Source organism: Leopardus geoffroyi, chromosome C3 (genome assembly GCF_018350155.1).
Source record: "Leopardus geoffroyi isolate Oge1 chromosome C3, O.geoffroyi_Oge1_pat1.0, whole genome shotgun sequence".
In the NCBI taxonomy this organism is placed as follows: Eukaryota; Metazoa; Chordata; class Mammalia; order Carnivora; family Felidae; genus Leopardus; species Leopardus geoffroyi.
In genome coordinates, this window is record NC_059338.1 from 94,860,136 (window position 1) to 94,885,379 (window position 25,244).

Below are 25,244 nucleotides of genomic sequence, written 5' to 3' on the forward strand. Positions count from 1 at the left end.
AGGATATCGGATTCCCTAGATCTATGTAGTTCATTTGACTTTTTATTTACTATTGATTAAGATATTTTACAACTCTCTGAGGGTAAAGGTTAACTTGTGGCAGACTTATTACAATGCAAATTACTCTTGTCTGAGACCAATGCAAATGATTGTTGCCCTGTTAAAATGATAATCACAAAGGTTATCCTTTATTGCCCCCAAAGAACATTTACTGTTTTGTATCTCATTTGCAATCTTTATTTTTTTCTTTTTTAATGTTTATTTAATTTTGAGAGAGCAAGCGTGGGAGGGGCAGAGAGAGAGGGGAGACAGGAGCTGATGTGGGCTCTGCACTGACAGCAGTGAGCAGGATGCGGGGCTCAAACCCACCAACCATGAGATCATGACATGAGCAAAAGTTGGACGCTCAATAGACTGATCCACCCAGGCGCCCCTCTCATTTGGCAATCTTAATCTACCATTTATATTTTTTAAAAAGTTCCTATTAGAAAATATAAACTTTCCCTCACAAACGCCATAGAAAACAGCTTTACCATCTTACTGGTTCCATCATTTATGAGTTATTTAATACATCTTTGATATGCATTCTTTTACATGTGTTGGAATATCGCATTTTTAGCTTTTGGATATTATCCTTTACATGTTTGGGGGCATTGCCATCAAGATGCCTGTGATCACTAACCAGCAGGGAGCAATTAGTATGCCGACCAGGAAGGATACCTCATGCGCTGTTAAATCCCAGGCAAGTCTGTCTTGGCTCTTTGAGTGATTCCTGAGAAAGATTAATAGATTCAATATATAAACTTGTTTGCTTGTGATTCTTAGTTAAGTTTGATTCCGGTTCTGGTTGGCTTTTGACCTTTTCCACATTGGTGGTAGCAAGGATCAAAAATTTGGGTTCCTCATCTAACCGTTTAGTGGCTTCTTTTAGTAGAAATGGGAATTTATTCTCTGTTGAGTGAGAGAACAGAAAAAATAGGAGGTTTTTTTTTTTAATTTTATTGTTGTTATTGTTTATGCTATTTGTTTTGCCTACTTGTTAGCTCAAAACAATTAAGAAAATATATCAAGACCATTGAAAAGACAGACCTTTAGAACTGGAACATATTATTGAACTGGCAGTTCTTCCTTTCCTCTGATTATTGCCTGAAATTCTGCTATAAACTACAAGCTAGAAATTGGATTTCTGAAAAAAATAGTGAAAGGACTACTAATAATTGATGCTTCAAATAATAGTTTTGTATACAGACATGTGCTCTGAATTTTCTTTGAAAATTATCAGATTGGACTAAAAAAACTAAATTATGATTTCTGAGTTTCTCCTTTGTCTAGACAAGACATCTTCAGAAGCTGATTGCTGACCCACCCTAACAAAACAGGAATTATTTACACAGCATTCTATAAACTGATAAGAAAATTATATTTCTAATTATTTGTTTTTGCAAAAATTACTATGTTTAACCATCTCTTTTCTGATGAGTAAATGAGGAAGCGATTTATTTTTCTTTATCTTTAACCTGCATATTAGTAGACTATGCTTTCACAAACTGAAATAAAACACTTAAAAATGTTATATGACTCACAATGACCACTCAAAATTCAAAAATAAAACATTTTACTGAGCCTTCTTCATTTTCATGGCAATACAGTTATTCTAATGTTCTCCTTTCTAACAGAATATAATTGAACAATCAATTATGTAACCAGGGTCATGAGTGTCATATTGGAGAATGCCATTTCTATAATCATGTGTGATAAGCCCACCACTGAGGATGAATTGCTGTACTTCTTATGTGAATGAATGTCAACAAAGCCCTTGGAAGAAGTTGGCATGTTACCTGTTATATGACTTATGGAACCAAACCTCATAGTAATAAAGATAATTTCCTTACAGGCCAGGAACCCTGGGACACTTTTGGAACCTCGACCCAAAGTGGAGGTGAATTTCTTGGGCTTGATTGCCTAACCTCACATAGAAGAGCAAATATTAAATCCAATTGAAAATACAATCCTAGATTCCTGACAACAACTACAGACGGACATTAATTTTCTGGTCTAATAGTTGCTAAACACCAAATGGTTCTACCTTAGATGACCAATGTAAGGAGATTTATACATGTTAATTAACCCTTCCTGTGCCTATACAAGCAAATCAGGCCAACATATATAATGAGACCATCTTTTTGTGGTAAATAATAACTTTTGAGAATTATTTATAAATCTAAAAGTGAACACCGTTAATAAAAATATCTTAAACTAGGTGATTGGCAAATGAACCAGTGCAGGATCTGTTAATTATAGTGCTGGGCACTGTCTAGCAGGAATTATCTGAATCTCTGGGGATATGTATATGTATTGGGCATTCTATTTATTATTGATTAGTTTACAAGTCAGTAGGGGTAGAGGTTAACTTATGGAAAGTCAAAAGCAATAAAGAGAATTCTTGTTAGATAGAACTGAAAATAATTTCTGTCAGTAGAATAGATAACCCCAAAGGCTATACTTTATTGCCATATAGTACTTTAACTTTATATTTAATGCTAGTAATGCTACTCCAATGATTAAAAAAATTTTTTTGTTGGAATACGTCAATATTTCTTCCTCAAAAATTTTCTGAAACACTACCATTTTACTGCATCCCTCAGTCTTTTAGTTAATAAAATGTTGATGTATATTAATTTTACATATTTATGAGACTTCTACTTTTAACTTTGGAAAATAATATTTTAAGAGAAAGGATTTATCCATATTCAGCATTTTGATATATATTTTTAAATGGTCCTCATGCAATCTAACTTTTCATATCTCCAGAAATAGAAGTTTTTCTTCTGTCTTTGGACTCCATTAACTTTTCTGTACCATCTATTGATGGGCTTGAGACCAGCATGTATTTTGAAACCTCTGATTAATTTTGGAGTCCCTTCAGAAGATAGGGGGGTGGAGTGGGGGTGGGATAGAGAGTAGAGGGATTCTTAGGCCAGTAAGACACTAGGATAGTTTACTTGATTTTCTGAGGTTCTCACTTAAGATAAAGGGTGAGAAATTTCCTGGGGACTAAGGGAAACACCAGATCTCTGACCAAGCTTAGAGGAAACTTTCTAAACTTCCGTAACTCCAAATATGTTCCAACATAACCTCATGGATTCCAGAGACATAATGACCATATTATTCCTTTGCAAATTTGTTCTTCTTTGTTACCACAAGGTTGCAGGTGGCTGCTTTTGAGCAATGCACTTCTAGGTACAGAATTCAGTTGATGTTGTCTTTCCCACAGGCTTTTATCTGCAGTTTGTGGCCCCAAATACATAACAGAATATGATGCTCTTAAAAAAAATGCTTCTGGGCTTCACCTCAGACCTACTAAATCAAAATCTTTGGAATATGGCCTCTGGGATTCTTTTTCTTACTTTCTTTCTTTTTTTTTTTTTTTAATTTCACAAGATTATTCTGAAACTTGAAAAGTAGAAAGTCATTGATTGATCCCAGTATTTTCCAAATTGTGACTATACAAATAACCTGTGGTGCTTTTTTAAAAATACAAATTTTATGCCTCACACCCAAAGCTTTCAAATGAGATCAAATGAACTTTTTCTTTCTTTTTTTTTAGAAACAGTGATCTAGTCTGTACAAGATCAATTAAATATTAGATTGATCTTGTAATTACTTATAGAGCTGTTTCTCTCAAACTTATCCATTCCTTAACCACAAAAATGTCAGTAAATATTTCTTGTAAAAGGATAATACAATTATCAAAAATAAAGGTCTTCCTTATTACCAGCTCTTTTGCGTTTGTTTTCCAAATAAGAAAAAAAAAGTTGGTAGGACATTGTATCATTGCATTATTCTAGGCTGATAATTAGAGAGCATTTTTCAGTTGCCCATCAGATAAGAGGTTCCCAGATGATTTGCTGATTATTAGGAGGTAATCACCTCATGATTAGTTTCTTCTACCCTTGCAAACAAAGTCCCAGTACTACCCAGGTTTTCTAGTCCCAGTGCTGCTCACATTTCCTACTGTTGCAATCTTTCAGGTAAAGAAATTTTGACACGGTTTGTCCAGAGAAGAGAGGGCACCCGTTAATTCTTAAGCATGAGACTATGCTGATAAGAAGAGGGCAAACATGGAATAAATATTTACCCAAAAGGAAAAACACTGTACTTCTTTTCCTACCAGGTAGTATTAATGAGGAGCTGGGTAGGGAAGAGGCAACTCTGTGAGAACCAATAGGAGGGGAATATGTCTTAAAAGAAAAGAGAATTGTGTACTATATGAGAGACCTAAGAGGATCTGATTCCCAAAAATAACTTCTAGGTGTTGAAACTTGGACATACATAGTCAAGTCAATAAAAAAACTAAAATAATTCTAAAGCATTAGGAAGGTAGCAAATGTAGGAAGTAGTTACCATCCTACAAGTGATAAAAGGAAAAACTTAGAGCTTAGAGGACAAGGCTCTATGGAGCTTGAGATCAGACCTCTGATGGGGAGGCACCACTTGGTTAATGTTGCCATCTTTGGGCATGGGGAGAAAGGACTGTGGACCTAGAACCAAAACTTGTGAGAGGAAGGTGCTGCATAGCTCATGCCAGTGACTCCAAGATGGGGGTGCATAGACCTATCAAAACTATTTAATATCATATAAAATTGAGACACCATTACGGTTGGGAAAAATCTCATGTTTTCTTATCTTGTGTTTTATGTTGTTATTTGCAAGCCTTATATTACAAATCAATTATAAAATCCCTGCAGGTAATGAGTATTTTCTTACATTTTTATTAGTATGTTCCTTCTACAGTTATAGATAAATATTTAATCAATTACATGTTTATACTTTTATTTTTTTATTTCAGAGAGAGAGAGAGAGATTGTGAGCAGGGGAGTGGGACAGAGGAAGAGAGAGAGAATCTTAAGCAGGCTCTACACTCAGCATGCAGCCCGATGCAGAGCTTGATCCCACAACCCTGGGATCACTGCCTGAGCTGAAATCAAGAGTTGGATGCTCAACCAACTGAGCCACCCAAGTGCCCCACATGTTTATGCTTTTAATAAAATATATATTCAACTAAATACTGTTAGGTAGAACCGAATAATGTTTTAGCTACCTTAACTCATAAGAAAAATTCATTCCATTAAATAATTCTGTTCTTCAGAGTTCCAGAAACAAACAACAAAAAAATCTGAAAATATTGAAAAAACAAAACCAAACTTAGATATAGTAACAAAGATTCCAAATTTGCAAAGAAATATATCTAGAATTTTGATGTGTGTTTGTGTTTGGTTAATGTATTTCCCTGAAGATACTTTCCAAGTATTGGCCAGTTGTTGGCCAGTTGTATTTGAAAAGAAAAAAAGTGTATTTGGATCCTTTGCCCATTTTTGAACTGAGTTATTTGTAAGATTCCTAGGACAAGATATAGGTAGAAAGTTCCTTGACATTGGTCTTGGCCAAAATTTTTTTTTTATTTGACACCAAAATCAAGGGCAAGGAAATCTAAAATAAACAAGTGAAACTACATCAAATTAAAAAGCTTCTGCATAGCTAAGGAAACCATCAACAAAATGAAAAGACAATCTATTGAATAGGGGAACATGTTCGCAAAGTACACATCTGATAGAGGATAAATATCTAAAATATATAAGGAACTCATACAACTTAATAGCAATAAATAAATAAATAAATAACCCAATGAAAAAATGAGTAAAGCACCTGAATTACTAGTCATCAGGGAAATGCAAATTGAACCCATCATGAATTGTCACCTCACATCTGTTAGGATGGTTATTATAAAAAAGACAATAAAAAATGAATACTGGAGAAGTGGGGGAAGAGAACCCCTGTGAACTGTTGGTGGGAATATAAACTGGTACAACCACTACAAAACCAATATGGAGTTTCTTCAAGAAATTAAGAATGGAACTACCACATATGATCCAGCAGGCTCACTTTTGAGTGTGTACCCAATGGAAACAAAATCACTGTTACAAAGAGATATCTGCACACCCATGTTTATTGCAGTATTTCTCATGATAGCTGAGGTTGGGAACCAACCTAATTGTCTGTCAACACACAAATGGATAAAGAAGTATAGTATATAATATGTAATATGTATAATAATGGAATATTACTCAGCCTTAAAAAAGAGGGAAATCCTACCATTTGCAACAACATGGATGAGCCTAGTGGACATTATGTTAAGCGAAGTAAGCCAGACAGAGAAAAACAAATGCTGCATGTATTACTTTCATATGGAATTGATAGAAAACTTAAAAGTTGGATTCTTAGAAACAAAGAACAGAAAGTAGTTGTAGGAGTTGGGATAAAGGGACATGGGGAGGGGCTGGATGGAGGTCTAAGGATCTAATGTATGACATGGTGACCATAGTTGATATATTGTGTTGTGTAATGGAAATTTGGTAAGAAAGTAGATCTTAAGTGTTCATCAAGAAAAAAAAAAAGATAAGTATGTGAGATAATGAATAGATGGGTTTTTCAACTCTGCTATGAGAACCCCTTCACAATATGTATGTATATCAAATCATCACATTGTATAGTTTAAATATATGTTATAATTTTGTTTCTCAATTATATCTCAATAAACTGAAAAAAATTATACTCTTTGATTGTGCTAGAAACTTTCCATTTTGCAGCAGTCCCAAACACTATTCCTTTTATTTTTTTTTTTATTTTTGCAGGTTTTTTGAGATATAATCAACAAGCAATAAACCACATATTTAACTTTTTTAAAAATCTTTGCTTGATATATAGAAAATGATGTCTCATTGATTTCATTCACATTTCTTTAATTATAAGTGAAACTGAGCTTTAAATGAAAGTCAGTGTTACTGTATATTAATTAAGTTAAAATAAAAGATGGGCGCCTGGGTGGCTCAGTCAGTTTACCATCCGACATTGGCTCAGGTCATGATCTCATGGATCGTGAGTTCAAGCCCAGCATCAGGCTCTGTGCTGACAGCTGGGAGCCTAGAGTCTGCTTCAGATTCTGTGTCTCCCTCTCCCACTGCTCCTCCCCTGTTCACGTTCTGTCTTGCTTTCTCTCTCAAAAAATAAACAAACATATAACAATTTTTTTAACAGTTAATAAAATAAAAGAAGGAAAAATTAAAAAATAAACACAAACTTCTAAGTAGTAGTGAGAATAAGTATTTTAACATTCAAACAAACATTCAGTGAAGCAAATTTATCTCCAACTTATTTCTCCAAATATTATATCATAAATATGTTTACTCAAGTCAGAGTAGTTTCTTTTAAAGCAGAGAAGATGTTCACTTAATTATTTAATCAAACCATTTTTATTAAAAACTTATATTGTTCCAGGCACTGCAAGAAGTGCTGAAAATGCAGTATTGAATAACGTAGACAGATTTTCAGGTAAATGATATATATACAGAGGAACAATAATGATACAGAGTTATACAAGCAAAGGGCAAAGTAGTGGGGGGTGGTCATCATGTGTTATGGAATGCCCAGGATGATGGCAGACCTAAAATTTTCAGGTCAGGGAAGAATCCCTGGGGAAGCAACATGTATATTAAAGAATAATACAAGAGACTACATTATCTCTAGATAATGAGGCATAAATCTTTAAAAACAGACAAAGTGAAGATTGCACAAAGCTTTAAACACTATGATAAATGTTTTAGATTTTATCCTAATCATAATGACGGCCCAAACGACAGTTTGGAGAACATCGTTTAGAAAGGAGGACTAGACTAAGAACAAATGTTACCATTGAGAGATTATAGCTTGAAGTGGTGAGGTGAAAGTTGGAGGTGAACAAAATAGTCAAATTAGAAAGATATATCTGACGTGGACTTTATAGGAATTAGTGATTAGATGTAAGAGACCAAAGAGAAACTTGGAGAAAGGCTAAATCTTTGCACAATCAGGCAGAAAGTCTGTCATTCATAACAGTAATACTCACATGCTTGAATATATAGCCCTGAGGGTCATGAGAAATATCTGTGTTAAAAATATCAAGGGAATTCTTTTTTTTTTTTTTTTTTTGTAAATGTTTGTTTATTTATTTTGAGACAGAGTGAGCAAGAGCATGAGCAGGGGAGGAGCAGAGAGAGCGGGAGAGAGAGAATCCCAAACAGGCTTCACACTGTGAGCTCAGAGCCTAACATGGGGCTTGATCTCACAAACCATGAGATCATAACTTGAGCTGAAACCAAGAGTCAGATGTTCAACTGACTGAGCCACCCAGGTGCCCCCAAAATATCAATGGACTCTTAACGGTAAACCAACTATGGCACACATTTACCCAGTGTATTCATTTAATTATACCATCTTGCATTTTCTTTGGAGAATTTTTTTTTTCTTTGAAGCCCTTTATACTTGATTTTTAAAGAAATAATAGATGTGGAACTAAGAAAACTATTCTTTGCTATTTTATTAATTTTTATATTAGGCAAGTTGCCTTATTAATAAAAATTTAAATAATCAATTTTATGTATGGCACAAAATGTTGCAAAAACTGTAACATGTAATGAAGTTTATTCAGTAAAAAAATTATGGGGCTCCCGGTGACTTAGTTGGTTGGTTAGGTATCCAACTCTTGATCTCAGCTCAGGTCTTGATTTCAGGGTCATAGGTGTGAGTTCCACATTGGGCTCCACGCTGGGTGTGGAGCCTATTTAAAAAATAATAACAATAAATTAAAATAAATAAAAATGAAAAAAGGGGACCTGGGTGGCTCAGTTGGTTAAGTGTCGGACTCTTGATTTCAGATCAGGTCATGACCTCACAGTTCATGGATTTGAGCCCTGCTTAGGATTCTCTCTCTCTCTCTCTCTCTCTCTCTCTCTCTCTCTCTCTCCCCCCCTCCCTCTCTCCCTCTTCCTCTCTCTCTCTCTCTCAAAAATAAATAAACATTAAAAAATAAAATAGAAACAAGTTAGAAGTTGAAATATATGCATGCTTCATGAGAACTGGAGTCAGGTAACCTTTTGGAAGAAAAAGAAAAGCTGTACCTGTTCTTCTCTAATGGGCCTTATGATCTCTTATCTCAGCCACTGTCCTACATTTCTCTTCCATTCTTTCAAATGACTTCTTCATGTTCACACCCAACACTGATGTTATCTCTGTGACTACCTAACACTACAATTATAATATTATAAGCCGCCAACTTTACTAATGTCTTGGTAGTACATGACTAGCACAGATTCTGAAGAGACACATGTCTGGTTTCTGAATGGTGTTGGATCAGGTGTACAAGTTAGGAATCACTGGCCACAGAGGTGGAATCATGCACTCTGTCATCAAATCTATGACGCTCTTCATTTGAAACTTCATCACTTTCACCTATCTCTTAGAAGGAAAAATAATACTATTATAAATTCCAATCAGAAATAACACATGGGATAAAATGTACATTTCAGCATTAGTGAATGATAGTGATACACATTTCACTCTTATAACAAAGACCAAGAGAGGAAGCAATTTCTAGAGAAAGAAATTATATGTGTTTAGGTCTCTGAATATTACCTATTTAGACCCATCCTTTACCAGCCCTGCTTTTACAACCTAGTTGATTCTGTAAGACTTAAACAAAATTCCTTCAATTAATAAAATCTGATCAGAAATACAATTAACCCTTCCATATTTGTGTGTTACCTAATGCTTATTGGTTCACCTGTTATTATAAGGGTGACATTGCACTGTGGTGGAGAATGGATGATTTTTTCATTACATGATGTTGGGTCAATTAGATGTCTACATAGGAAAAAAAAAAGTTCACCTTTACATGATGTCCCAAAGAATAGAAAACTTAATTTTAGATATTTTACAGAGCTAAATGTGAAGGTGAACATTTTAGAAAAGAACACAGGGGAACTTCATGATTTTGACATAAGTGAAGATTTCTTAAACAGAACAAAAAACACATTATCCATAACAAAAATATCTGTAAAAAGTTTTCATTAAAATTAAGAATGCATGGTTATCCAAAATACCATTCAGAGAATAGTTATCTTTTGACCTTATCTGAGAAGTATTTATGCGTTATTTTAATGCAGTGCGTGTTTAATTAGACAACACAGAGACACTAAGTGATAGGGCATGGTTGTTAATATGATCTTATTTCTTTACTCCCAGAACCTATATTCCATTTACAACAAAAATACATAAATCTCTAATTTAATTTATTTTTGGCAGATTTTCAGCATTAGGAACCTGCAGACACCTCCTGTGCAGGTCAGTTCTATTTCAAGTTGTTCATTGAACACCTACTATATTCACTGTTCTATTTACCACCTCTGTAGTGGTGGAGTAAATACTCTAATAAGGATGCCAGATAAACGTGACAGGATAGAATACGTCTTCAATACATTAGAACCAGGGGCTGTTTTTCTCTCTGTTATTATATGGAGTAGTCACCACAGAAGTGAATAGTGAGATATTCTAAATGGAGGTTTGGGCATACATTTAGGAATACTTCTGTACTTATTCAAAGTGGGGAAAGCATTACGTTTTGAGGAAAAGGATGCATCTGTTAAAGCACAACATAAGCAAAACACAAAATGCCTCAGAATAATACATCAGAGACCTAAAGTTGCATGAAGAATTACTCAGAGGAATGAACAAACTTGGATTTATATATTTCATTTATAGTATGTGAACCAGGCACAAATTTTAATAAATCCTTCTCCAATCAAGTAGAAAAATAAATCTAAATTAAATTTTTGGATACAATTTTCTTGGCTGAATGAGAATACAATGAAAATGTTATTAACCCATTTTTAGAAAACATGTGGTGTGTCATTTGATAGGAAGCTCAAGGAAACCTAATCAAAAATCCATATCAAAATCAGTTTGCAATAAAAAACACTGGCACATAAAAAGGAACAAACATGGATAAGATTAACTTCCGATGGTATTATGGAGAGATGTCTATGTACCAAGCTGAAATAGAAGCTTTAGATTCATTCAGCTCCTAGGAAGCTCTACACAAAGGGAATGAATTTAAACACTTAACATTGAAAACGACCTTATTGAATCCTTAGATGCAGTGCCTCTTTACTGTCACTAGAGGGGAATCTGAGAGGGGTTTAGGAGAAAGTTTATAGTTACAGCTGTAGGTTGAGTAAAGGATCCTGTGTGAATAAATTTTCTTAACAGCATGCTTACTTCAGGGGAAAAATGAAGCATAGAATGTCTGAGAAAAGCCATATTGGCAAGCTATATTGAAATAATTGTTTCTCAGCAAGGAACAAGATTTGTCAGATGCCCGTGTTTAGACTCAAGTTCTCTGTTGCCATGTTTCAATAAAATGCATGATATTTTATCAAATAGTTAGAAGAAAACTATCAACTTAAATAAATGTTGTAAGGCTCATATCACATGATGAATATCGATTTAAAAACAAACAAACAAACAAAAACAACCAACCAACCAATCAACTAAAGAAAAAGCAGCAACAACAAAAACAACTATTGGTTGAATATCAACCTTCAGCTCCGGAGCCAGGGAACAGTGTGACTCAGGTTGCTAAAAAGTAATCCTTTTCCTCCCACGATCATCAGAACAAATACAGCAAGAAGTTGTTGTAATAAATACGAACATTTTTAATTTGAATGGCCAACTGTTCTGTTCAGCAGAAAAGAGCACGCAGGAAGGATAGTGGAAAGTTTAGATTCTCCTAGAATTGTGACATTCTCTTTCCCTTACCAAATGCTAAATGCTTGTGGTCTCATATAAAGTGTCACTGTCTAGCTCTACTCCCTTACGCAAGTTTTAAAGTGTTTGCTACTCATTCCATTTAGAAGTTTTGCAATATTTATTCCATTACACTCTTGTTTCTTGTTTATATTAAAAAGCTGAATTTTATCACAAAAGTGCCTTAAATAAATGTCAATTCCGTAGATCAAAGCTGACAACCTAGACTGTCAGAATATGTGATTCAGATCAATTCTCTCAAGCAAAAATGCAGAAAATATTTAAGACAAACCTCTTAAAACATTTGAAAGCTAAAAAGAAAGATAAGGCTCACTAGGTTAATCTAAACAAAAACTAAAATGCATAGTTGTAAGTTCGTCCTTGAGAACTCAGTATGTCTTGGCCTTCACCAATTCTGAATAAGGACCTGGAAGTATAAGCAGTACTTTTGATAGGCCCAGAGGAGAAAAGAGAAAAAATTGGGGTCTGGGGCACATCGAGAGTGAAGGCTATAAGAATTCACCCTCAGAGTAAGACAATCAAGAAGTAAAACCAATCCTCATGAGAATTGCTGCCCAGCTTCAAGTCTTCTCAGTGGTCCTTCCCAAAATTTCCCACACTGAATTGGGTTAAAATGATCTTAGAGTATAAGCTCTCCTTGCACCTGGCAGCATGAAACATCTTGAGAGAGAGATTAACATCATCCTTGGTCTGAAATTATTTCTATAAATAACATTTAAATCTCAAGTCCATCACATAATTAAAGATAATCAGTTCCATAAGGAGATAATAAGAATTGAAAACATACAGAAACAACAAACAACAGAAACAGATGCACAGAACCTCAGATAGTGAAATTATCATAGAACAGATGGTAAAAACTATGTTTAACATGTTCAGAGAGATAAACTCAAGCTTGAACATTTTGGCTGAGAACCAGAAAGAGTAAAAAGTGATTTCACATAGGAGACAACAATTAAATAGAAATGAAATTCTAGAACTAGAATGTATTGTAATCATATTATTATTTCAAAAGATGTGCTGAACAGCAGACCAGACACCTCTAAAGTCATAATTAGTAAATTCATCAATCAAAATTTTCTTAAAGAAGAACAGAAAAACAAAATAATGAAAATTGGTATAAGATGGTAAGGTATAGAGGATATGAGAAGGTATGTGGTAGACTGCATTTAAAAAAATATTTTAGGGGAAATTTTATTTAAAAGCTTTAACCTGGGTATTCAAAGTTCTGACTCTGGGACATTTCCAGATCTGAAGCTCCAGTTGTACTTCTGAGATTTTCCCCCCAGTTAAAGGCCACATTTGTCATCTATATCTGCTGACAACATGGAATATTTTCACAGATGTCATTTAAGTTAATTAATAGATACCCTTTTGATAGGATTTGATCTCATTGATGTAAACGTGGTTACATGAGTGGTTTTGCACAATAGAATGTGACTGGAATTAACCTTTCTAATTTCTGAGCAGAAGATTTAAAAGACAGGACATGATTCTGCAATTCCTCTTTTCAATCAGATGCAAGAAAAGCATCCTCTAGAGATAGGGGCTGCTCCATTAGTCTGGGTATCAAAGTGGCAAAGATATATAGAAAAGTGCTATAGTTGGACAGTGGCTGACAGTAACAGGAAAAAAAAAGTCATTTTTTTTAAACCACTGAGATTTGGGGTCATTTGTTACCTTCCTATAACCTAACACAATTTGACTTAAGCAATGTCTGCAAGGTTGAGTTCAAGTAGCAAAATAACAAGAGATAACAAAGCGAAAACAGTATTTTAAGATGCAAGGCTCAGAACTTTCCAAAACTTATGAAAAGCATCAATATATTAATTTTATTCTAACAAAACCAGTAACTATAAAAGTGTTTTTAAAAGCTCACATTCAGACACATCATAGTAAATCAGATTTAGAAAAAAAGCAAAGAGCAAGCATACAAAGCAACCACAGTGAAGACCAGGTTATCCTAGAGGAACAAAAAGTAGACTGAATCTGACAGCTACCTTCTCAACAGACACATGGAAAGGTAGATTAAGACGAAATAATGTTTAGAAATGTTAATAAAACATCTCCCAATGTAAAATTCATACCCATAAAACTATCATTTAAGAACAAAGACTGAGCTAATTCACCATCAGCAGACCCCTAAAAAAGGGAATTCAAAAAATTGTTTTTCAGGCACAGGAAAATAATGGAAGGTAAGCAAGAGTTGAAGAACAATGACAATTGAAATGTTTTCTGCATCTGAAACTAATGATTAGTTTGTTTATGGAGAAAACATTTTCTGATCTCAAAGCTTCTGGAAACACAGAAAACCAGCAGGAGTGTGTACAAAGTGGAAAATAAATGTAACAACTGAAATATTGTAAAACCACAATCTATGATTCTATTATGAAAAATATATACATTTGTTAAGGGGTATGGAAAGAAAAATATATTTTTTGAGATACTTGTTGATTCATATACAATTGCAACATTAATACAGATAGGTCTCACATTTCCTTCACTCACTTTCCCCAAATAGTAACGTCTTGTATATCCATAGTGCAGTATCACAACCAGTTAATTTACATTGATATATTCTATTGATCTTGTTCAGATTTCACCAATTTTTCATGTACTTGTGTCTGTGTTTAGATCTGTGCAATTATTGCATGTGTAGATTTCTGTGACCACTACCCCGATCAAGACACAGAATGGTTGTATCATAAGGACCCACTGTGCTACTGTTTTATAAATATATCCTTCTCCCTCCACCACACCCCAATGCAGCTGACAAGTACTAATCTGCTCTTTATCTCTGTAAATTTGTTGTTTAAAAATGCTATATAAATGATATAATATAATGTGCAACCTTTGAGATTGGCCTTTTTCCACCCGGCATGATTTCCTTGAGATCTATCCAAGTTGTTGCTTGTATCAAGATTTCTTTTTTATTGCTGAGTAGTACTCCAAGGCATGAGTAAACCACACTTCATGGGAACATTTACAAACTGAAAGATATTTGGGTTGTTTTTGGCTTGACACTATAATGACCAAAGTTCCTATGAATATTTGTATACAAATTTTTGTGTGAACATGTTCTTATTTCTCTGGGTTAAATGCTTATGAATTTGCTGTGTCCTATGGTCATTATACCCTCAGTTTTTATAAGAAACTGCCGCAGTCTTCTTGAGTGTATCGTTTTACATTCCCACTAGCAATATATGAATGCTTCAATTACTTCATATCCTTGCCAGCATTTATTGTTCAAAACAAAACTCTAAGAAAAAATATCATATGGCGTGTCTGGGTGGCTCAGTCGGTTAAACTCAGGTCCTGATCTCAGAGTTCGTGGGTTTGAGCCCCGCGTCAGGCTCTGTGCTGACAGCTCAGAGCCCGGAGCCTGCTTCAGATTCTGTGTCTCCCTCTCTCTCTGCCCCTACCTGGCTCGCCCTCTGTCTCTCAAAAATAAATAAACATTAAAAAAAAAACATAGCCACAACACACCTGAGGGATTGTTCAAAGGAAAAATGAGAATGTTAATAAAATATTGAGTTGAAAAGGCACGAGACATTCAGAGGGAAAAATATTAATATTTTTTGTTGAATTTTTATTTCATTGTATTCTTTTCTCCACACATTTCCTGTATCACAAAGTTCCGTGAGGAGGTTCTAATTGCTAAAATACATGGCTTATGTTTTTAATTAATACACTTACTTGTTTTAGAGAAGTTTTAGGTGCACAGAAAAACTGAAGAGAAAGTACAGAGTTTTCACATACCCCCTGTCCCACATATGCACAACCTCTCATTCTTTCTATACCTGCCACTACAGTGGTGTATTTGTTATAAGTTGATAAGCCTACATTGACACAACATTATCACCAAAAGTCTGTGGTTTACATTAGGGTTCACTCTTGCTTTTGTACATTCTATGTGTTTGGACAAATGTATAATGGTATGTATCTATCACTATAGTATCATAGAAAGTAGTGTTACTACCCTCAGAATCTCCTGTGATCTGCCCACGCATTCATCCCTTCTTCCCTCCCAATATCTGGCAACCACTAAGCTTTCTACTGTCTTGGCTTGACTTTTCCAGAATATTATATAGTTGGCATCATACAGTATATAACTTTTTCAGATTGGCTTTTTTTTCTTAGTAATACACATTTAAGTTTCTTCTATGTCTTTTCATGGCTTGATAGCTTTTTTAGTACTGAATAATATCCTTTTGCCTGGATGTACCACAATTTCTTTATCTATTCACCTACTGAATAATATCTTAGTTTCCTAAGTTTTGGCAATAATGAAGAAAGTTGCTATAACTAACCATGTGCAGGTTTTTATGTGGTGTGGGAGGCTGGGCCCCGGTGCCAGGCTGAGACCGGGTCGAGCAACGGTTCCCTGTTGACTCAGCCAACCCGGTGGTTCCCCCTCCCATTCCCCCACTTTCAAGGGCATACGAAAGCCTTGTCAAGGCTGAGAAAGTTAATTCCTGAAGCCTGTGGTCTGTGGGTGTTGGCAGTAATGTTACCTCCCCTTTTTCTACTCCGGGTCAAATAGAAACAGACATGGGAACTGTGTTTTGCTAGCAATCTTATCAACAAGGTCTTGCTGTGACCCGTTTAGAAAATTCACAAGGTACACAGAACTGAATGTTTTGGTTGGCAGCGATCATGTGAAACCTGTTTATTCTTAGAATGGCCTGACCCATAGAGTCTTGATATAAAAGATTGTGTACAGCAACAATAAAGCCATCACTTAGGCTATCAGCCCAGGGGACCCTCCTGTTCCCAAACTGTCTTCTCTTCTCTCTTTTTTTTCTTACATTCCCCTACCCTCAGGACCCTGATCTCGGTGTTTGTTGCGCCGGTCGCAACAGTGTGGACATGTTTTACCAACTTCTTTGGGTCAATCCCAAGAAGCATGATTGTTGGATCATAGGGTAAGAATAGATTTTGATTTATAATGAACTGCCAAACTGTATTTCAAAGTATCTGTACCATTTTCCACTTCCACCAGCAATGAATGAAAGTTTCTGTTGTCTGATATCTTCACCAGCATTTGGTGTTGTTAGTGTTCTGGTTGGTAATTCTAGTAGGTATGTAGTAGTATCTCATTGCTATTTAAATTTACAATTTTCTAATAACAAATGAGTTGAACATCTTGTCATATGCTTACTTGCCATCTTTATATCTTCTTTGATAAAGTTTCTGTGAAGGTCTTTTCCCCTTCTTAATAAGGTTATTTGTTTTCTTATGGTTATATTTTAAGATTTATTTGTATACTTCAGATAGCAGACCTTACCATATGTATCTTTTGCAAATATTTTCTCCCCAAATGGCTTGTATTTATTCCTGATTTTATTCCACTTTACTGGTAAGTTTTAAAAGTTTTACTCTATTTTATTAAAACTTTCAAAACCAGTTGATTACCAAGAAATGACAGTTTTTCCATATGGACATACTATTCTCTCTCAGTATTAAATTAACTCATTTGTTTCTGCCTCCTTTCCAAATTTGATAATCATTTGTTCTATAAATAATGTAGCTATATGGATCCTAAATTTGTGGGAGGCATCAGGGTAGGAACCAGACACATAAAAATAAAAAGTACAGAATATTGGCCTATAGCTTCCCAAGAAATTCATTCTCTTTTATTTTAGCAAGATAGATTTTAAGTTGATTTCATTTATATTTTCCTAAATACTGCATAAATGCTAATGATTTTTACCATCTGCATCTGCACCACCATAATCCCCACAGGCTATTGGACCTCTTCGCTGGGTTTCTTAATTGATTGAATTATAATTCATACTATTTTTTATATTAGCAAATTTTAGTGTGAATTCATTCCTTTGACCTGTATCTTTCTGTTAACATGACCTTGGTAAGTGCATTTCTTTTTTTAAGTTTACTTATTTATTTATTTATTTTGTGCATGTGTGTGTGTGAGATAGTGTGTGAGAGAGAGAGAAAGAGAGGGAGAGAGAGAGAGAGAGAGAGAGAGAGGGAGGGAGAGAGAGAGAGAGAATGAATAGAGGAAGAGAAGGGAGAGAGGGAGAGAAAGGATCCTAAGCAGGTTCCATGCTATCAGCACAGACCTCAATGCAGGGCTTGAACTCATGAACAGTGAGATCATTACCTAAGCCAAAATCATGAGTAGGATGCCTAACTGACTAAGCCACCCAGGTGCCCTGGTAAGTGCATTTCTTAACTCCATTTTGAATATGCCCCTTTTCTTTACCTCACAATTTGTTCTCTTTATTATCTCTTGAGTTTTTAAGAACAGTCTCCTGCCTGATCTCTAGCCCCCTTAGTTGGGACCACACATTACATAATCATCTTGTATACATTTTTAATTGCTTGCCATTTAAAAAAGTAATTTTAAACCTATTTTTTTTAGATACATGTGTATATTTGTGCACATGTATGATATTGGACAGATACATATAATCTAAATCTATCCATTTACCTCTCTAGTTTCTTTGTGTTTAAATCTGGAGATGAAAATGAATAGTTATGGGCTCAGAAGCTGCTAAATTATAACTGCACAATAGCTTGTAGATATTAAGGAAGTTTACAAGTCAACACATTCCTTTTGAGATGATTTTATGAGTGAGACATGAACAGCTTTCTCTGAATAGTATTTACTCTTCATTTGTAATGACTTTCTATTTTATTCTTCAGCAAGAATGTATTTCACTTCCTCTGACACCTGTAATATATTCATATATTAGCAGTGACTCCTGACTTTTGCTATGAAAAATATAAATCACCAAAGGAAGCGTGCATAAACAAAGGCCTGCAGGATATAACATTGTCACTCTCCTCCTCTGTCTCAATTAAGAGAGAACTCTCATCTTTTCCCCTGTGCTTTGTGAAAGATGACAAATAACTCACATTGCAGAATTGTCTTCTCAATTATAAAAATAACATCTACCTGTTTTTTAAAATTACTTTCATTTGAATTGTTTGTCCTAACATTAATTGCATATAAGTGATAATCTATAAAAATATTTTTTATATCTTTGCATTTCAATTCCCTATATTTTCCCCTCCTTCTCTTTCACAATATTCAGAGAATGTTTGAATAAGGAAAGGCAGGAGGATTTTTCATATTAAGAAAGCATACCTCAGTGATAATAAAGATCACCTTGAGAAATTCGGGTGGTCCTTATTTAAACATTTCCAAGGCAATCTGATTTTGTGAAAAAACATTCACATAGATAATTAAAAACAGAAAACTGTATTAAATAAGTAAATAAAAAATCGTGTCAAATAATGAGGTGCTACTAAATTTTCACTTGAAGACCTGGATTCAAATGCAACCTGTACTACTAGTCACAAAAGTCCCCATGGGAAAATCATATTGTGTAATTTATTTGACCCAGGTAAGTTTTTTTTTTCCTGCAAAATGGGAGATATAGCCTAGCTGCAATCTGATTATCTTCTATTTTTATAATTATTAACTCTAAAATAATACAACTTTAAAGGTATTCTTAACGTATAATAGGCATTGAATATATACCATCATATTCTATACTAAAAATAAGTCCGTAAGTGGCCACCATTTTATTTAAATTTAAAATAAAGACATTAATGCTGAAGAATAAGAAATCTTCTCAAAATCACAATGCAGGAAATATCACCTGAATCTAAGAGTCCCTGTTCTTTAAACTAGGTAATAAAAAAGACTTTATATTTTAAGAATAGACATTAATAGTTAGGAACCTTCCTCCTCCATTTTTCTTTGTAATTAATAAAATCTCAGCTCAAATAAGCTGGTGTATTGGGGAGACTTTATTGGTTCATATAGCTGGACAGGGGCAAGTTTGGTATTACATATGGTTTGATGCAGGGTTTAATTTATATTTCTTGAAATGACTTCTCCATGTACTTCCTAGCTTCTTATATTTTTTCAACTGATTCTTTTTATACCACTCACAGCCTCATCCTTTGAAATATGAATCCTAAAAGAAGTAAATTTCCCAAAGATATTCCTGATATTCATTATGATCACAATGCTTAAATCACAAACTGGCCTTGGCCCAATCAGTGTAAATGAGAGAAAGTAATGATTCATTGACTTAGGCTGGGTTATGTGTTCATATCTACACCAGACCTGATAGTGAGTTATAACATGTCCTCATATGAAAATTGGGGTTGTTATCAAAAGAAGACAGAATGTCTGGAAAACTAAAATTCCCTAAATGAACATTCTTTATTAATGGTCACCTGAGTTCTAGTCTATTTATTAAGGAAACCCACATTTCCCACAGGAGAAATTCTATTATTTCTAACATAGTCAATGCTATTGGGTTTAAGGAAATGAAATGATGTAGCCTGTATACCCAAGAATAAACTATATCTAGCCCTTGACAAGCAGAGATTCACATGCGACAGATGACATGATTGTGAGATGTGATCAAAACATATAAGACAATAAACTAGTCAGCCAAGAACTAGAAATAATGAAATATTTTGAAATAAAATTTAATAATAATTCTTAAAACAAGAAATAGGAATGGAACAATAATAAAACAATAATAAAAGGTCATCATCAAAAAACATTGGATGGAATTAAAGTAAAAAAATAATCAAAATGTTAATGAAATAAAAAGTTTGACTAAACAGCTGATTAAATGCAGCTAAAAACAGAATTGGCAAATGGGAAGACAGATAATCAAAATGCATCATAGACAGATAATATATGTAGAATTTTAAAAAGTAGACTAGGAGGGGCGCCTGGGTGGCGCAGTCGGTTAAGCGTCCGACTTCAGCCAGGTCATGATCTCGCGGTCCGTGAGTTCGAGCCCCGCGTCGGGCTCTGGGCTGATGGCTCAGAGCCTGGAGCCTGTTTCCGATTCTGTGTCTCCCTCTCTCTCTGACCCTCCCCCGTTCATGCTCTGTCTCTCTCTGTCCCAAAAAAATAAATAAACGTTGAAAAAAAAATTAAAAAAAAAAAAAGTAGACTAAGAGACTTTGAATATGGAATGAAAATATCTCATAGTGAAATAGGAATTCTACAATGAAAGGGTAAAAATAACAGAAAAGGTGATAATCAAGAGATAATGGTTGAGGAACATCTAAAACAGAAGATACATTTTTAGATTAAAGAAGCATGTTAAATATATATGATATATAATATACTCATATATAATACTCCAACTACACATAGAAAAGACAAATAGAAATATTGAAGACTTATAGATGAAAATAAATTATATTAAAGGAATGATAATTAGACTTAAGATAGGCTTTTTATCAAAGAATAACACTTGAAGATAATAGAAGGATATATTCAAAAATTAGCAGAAGTGTCCTTAGCTAAACTAACCTGAATAAGTAATAAATTTTCAGAGAATTTGTGACAGAATTTATAGCTCGCAGTTTACCATTGAAGAAAATGATTAAGAATGTCCTTTGGAAAGGACAATGAATTTAGCAATTTAGAGAAAGTTACAGAAACAATGATAAACAGATTTTCCAAAACTATAGGTGTAGTATAAGAATAACAAAAAAAATGTCTAATTAAAGCATTTTTTAAAGTTTATTTATTTTTGAGGGAGAGGGTGTGAGTAAGGGAGGGGCAGAAAAAAAGAGAGGGAGACAGAGAATTCCAAGTAGGCTCTACTCTGTCAGCTTGCAGCCCAATGTGGGGCTCAAACCCACCAACTGTGAGATCATGACCTGAGCCAAAATCAAGTCAGACGCTTAACTTACTGAGCCACCCAGGTGCCCCTAAAATGACTAATTTAAGAGAACTTTCAAACAAGGTGGAACTAATCTACACAACAATTATAACATGGAAATTTGGTAAGGATAATGATAATAATACATAATTTTGACTAGAATTTTAGAAGCTGAGGATTGGAGTTACAGGATTCTGGAAAAGGATAGAAATACTAAGTATTCATAGCAAAATTTAAAGAAACCATTAAAAGAATATAAACTGAGTTTATAAAAATAAGGATAAATCTAAGAAATAGCATGAAAACAATCTAATAGAAGGTTAAGGAAGGAATTTAAAAAGCAAATTAAATAAGAGTAAAATGATGACACAAAATAATAAAGTATAACTGATACTAAATATATCAGTAACCAAAATTTATATAAAGAAACTAAAATCATCAGGTAAAGAAAAATATTTTCAAATGGGTTTCAAAAATAACAAAAAACTCTATTCAGATGAAAGCTCATGTAGGCATATTAATATTAAATGGGTAGAACTTAAGGCAAATTAGGAATAAATGGTTAATGACAAAAGATATAATTCACCACAAAAACAAACTAATCTACATTCGGTATTCATTAACAAACTAATCATACATTCGGAAAGAAACTTTGAAAATGAGTGCTTTTCAATTTCAACCTCCACCAAATGTACATTTTATAACCAAGTCTTGAGATTATTTTGAAATTATTCACAGCCCAAACCAAGAATTGATTTAAGAAAAATTTGAAGATGTTCTCCATGAATCCTCCCAATTTTTACTTTGAGCATCGCTGCACTCACACACATATAATGTGATGTGCTAAAGATGTTCAATGCTCTCTTGCCTCTACTAGCAAAATATCAGAATCAGTCATTGTCAGGGAAGTAAAAACATAGTGTTATATTCACTGTGCTCCTCTATACAGTATTTAAACAGAATTAATAAGATCAGAAATATATAAACATAATAAATAAATATTAACTATATGGGATAAAACATTCAAGACATTATATAAGGTATGGTTAATGTTTAAGTAAAAACACATGACTAGGTTCACATGGTTAATCATAAGGCTAAAATATGGAAAAAGTCATTTATGGAAAAAGAAAAAGAGGAGAATATGATTGGGATACTCTAAAATGACCTTCGATCTATAACATTTTTAGTATAAATATATAGAAAATATAACTTATTGTTGAATTTGAGCAAAATCAGATGAATACTTTATCAATTTTTGTAATCGTCTGTAAGCATGACATGTTCAACAATTCTACTCTGTACTGTAAACATGCGGTATTATTTTTGCACATATTTTATTTGTGTTCAATGCTCTAAGATTGAGCTAATAATATTTTGTCTTCTATGGTATATAGGATAGAGCCTCAAACACACCCCGAGTTTATTAAATGTGTTATTATAAAGACATGAGTAATTGAAAGAAACTTTGAAAATGAGTGCTTTTCAATTTCAGCCTCCACCAAATGTACATTTTATAACCAAGTCTTGAGATTATTTTGAAATTATTCACAGCCCAAACCAAGATTACTTGTTCTATCTTGAAAGCAGATGATTCTAAATTTCATTGAAGTGACATTTTGACAAAGGGTACAGGCTTTTTACTAATTAATGATACCAAAATATTTTGCTAGTTTCTGAGTAATAAGAAACTTCACTAACTCAGAAAGTGATTTTTCTCCACTCTGCTAGAATAGTTCAAAATCCTGCTGAAAGATTTACTTTAAGACGTACTTGCATATATGAATATAAATCTGAAATGAAACTGCTTTAAATGTTTCTCTATGCTAATATATGATTTTTTTGCTTTAGAGAGATTTTAAGGATCAAATACTTAAGTGCTTTAAAAGAAAATTAAAATCTCTCTGTAATATCACACAAAATCATGAAGAATATACTTTTCTTTAAAAAAATTATGGTATCTTTTTTTTTTTTTAACTAGGTGGAGAGAGGTAACTTATTCTTTAAAAAAAATAAAAAAGCCACATCCTTTATTAAATCTCCTTCTGTTGGAGCTAGAGTGGTGCAATTTTTATTTTTATTATTTTTTTTTTACAGTGGTGTGATTTAACGGAAGGAAGGGACAGAGGGAGGGAGGATGGAAGGAAGGAATAAGAAAGAAAGAAAGAAAGAAAGAAAGAAAGAAAGAAAGAAACGAAGGAAGGAAGGAAGGAAGGAAGGAAGAGAAAGAAAAAAGAAAGAGAAAAAGGTTGTAGGTCTAGATTTGTAGATTTCTAGGTTTGTATATTAAAAACCTAATGATCCTTTAGGAAAGGGAATGACATGAGATAGTTGATTTTTTTCTTAAATTAAGTTCTTATTTAAATTCCAGTTAACATACAGTGTAATATTAGCTTCAGGTGTAGAATTTAGTCATTCAACACTTACAATGTTTGGTTCTTATTAAAAGTGCCCTCCTTAATCCCCATCACCTATTTAATCCATCCCTCCACCCACTTCACCTCCAGTAGCCATCAGTTCTATATAATTAAGGGTCTGTTTCTTGGTTTTCCTCTCTCGCCCCACCCCACACCCATGTTCGTTTGTTTTGTTTCTTACATTCCACATATGAGTGAAATCATATGGTATTTTTTTCTCTATCTTATTCCGCTTAGCATAATACTCTCTAGCTCCATTCATGTCATTGCGAATGGCAAGCTTTCATTCTTTTTTATGACTAAATAATATTCCCTTGTATATAAATACCACATCTTTATCTATTTGTCAGTAAATGGACATTTTGATTGTTTCCATAATTTGGCAATCAACAAACTAAGTGGCAACCTACAGAATGCGAGAGGGTATTTGCAAGTGACATACGTGATAAAAGGTTAGTATCCAAAATATATGAAGAATTTATAAAACTCAAAGCCCAAAAACAAATTATCCAGTTAAAAATGGGCAGAAGGCATGAATGGACATTTTTTTTTCAATGAATACATACAGATGGCCAATACACACATAAAAAGATGCTCAGCATCACTCATCATCAGGGAAATACAAATCAACACTACAAAAAGAAGTTACCTCACTCTGGTCGGAATGGCAAAAATTAACATAGAAAACAACAGGTGTTGGCGAGTATGTGGAGAATACGCATTCCCACACTGTTGATGGGAATGCACACTGGTGATGCCACTCTGAAAAATAGTACGGAGGTTCCTCGAAAAATTAAAAGTAGAACTACTCAACGATCCAGTAATTACAATACTAGGTATTTACCCAAAGGATACAAAATTACTAATTTGAAGGGATACATGAACCCTGATGTTTATAGTAGAATTACCAACAATATCCAAATTATGAAGATATTTGATTCCTGTTAGAAAGATGTCTCTAGTTGTTCAGGGACCTGGGGAAGAATCTTCTCAGAGAAACCTTACGTATCTAGCACAACTCTACAATCTGACCCAAATCCAAAATGCAAGGCAATATAGCCCACAGTCTCATTTGTTGATTCTCCTCTGTTATTTCTAAATCTCAGATTTAAATTTCTAAATCTAAATTTCTGTGAATCTCTCAGCTCTGAATCCTGCAGGAAATTTCTATATGTCCAAATTTGCTTAGTACTTACATTTTAATTTCTGGGAAGCATTTCTGCCCAGCAACTGGGAGAATGTCCATACTGTGTCCCCTGGAAAGCGAGAAAGTATTGGCATCCTTACCTGGACACTTCTCTACAGGGTCATCTTTGCTACAGGATTTCCCACAGAGGAAACTCACAAACTGACACTGAGTCCCTGTCCAGAAACCACTGAAGTCTGCTCCAATTTTTTTTCTTGCTCCCTTTTCAGTACTTTTGACAGATTCAAATTTTGTTCTGCTTTAGACCTA

At 34.0% G+C, this 25,244-nt stretch overlaps 1 long non-coding RNA gene across 1 annotated transcript; it reads right to left on the reverse strand.

Moving 5' to 3' along the window:
- Positions 1-5,508: 5,508 nt before the first annotated feature.
- On the reverse strand, positions 5,509-24,309 carry LOC123586865. Its single transcript, XR_006706995.1, has 3 exons — positions 24,180-24,309; positions 9,087-9,092; positions 5,509-5,538 (listed from the first exon to the last, which is right to left on the reverse strand). It is a non-coding gene; the product is annotated as an uncharacterized LOC123586865 (long non-coding RNA).
- Positions 24,310-25,244: the final 935 nt, after the last annotated feature.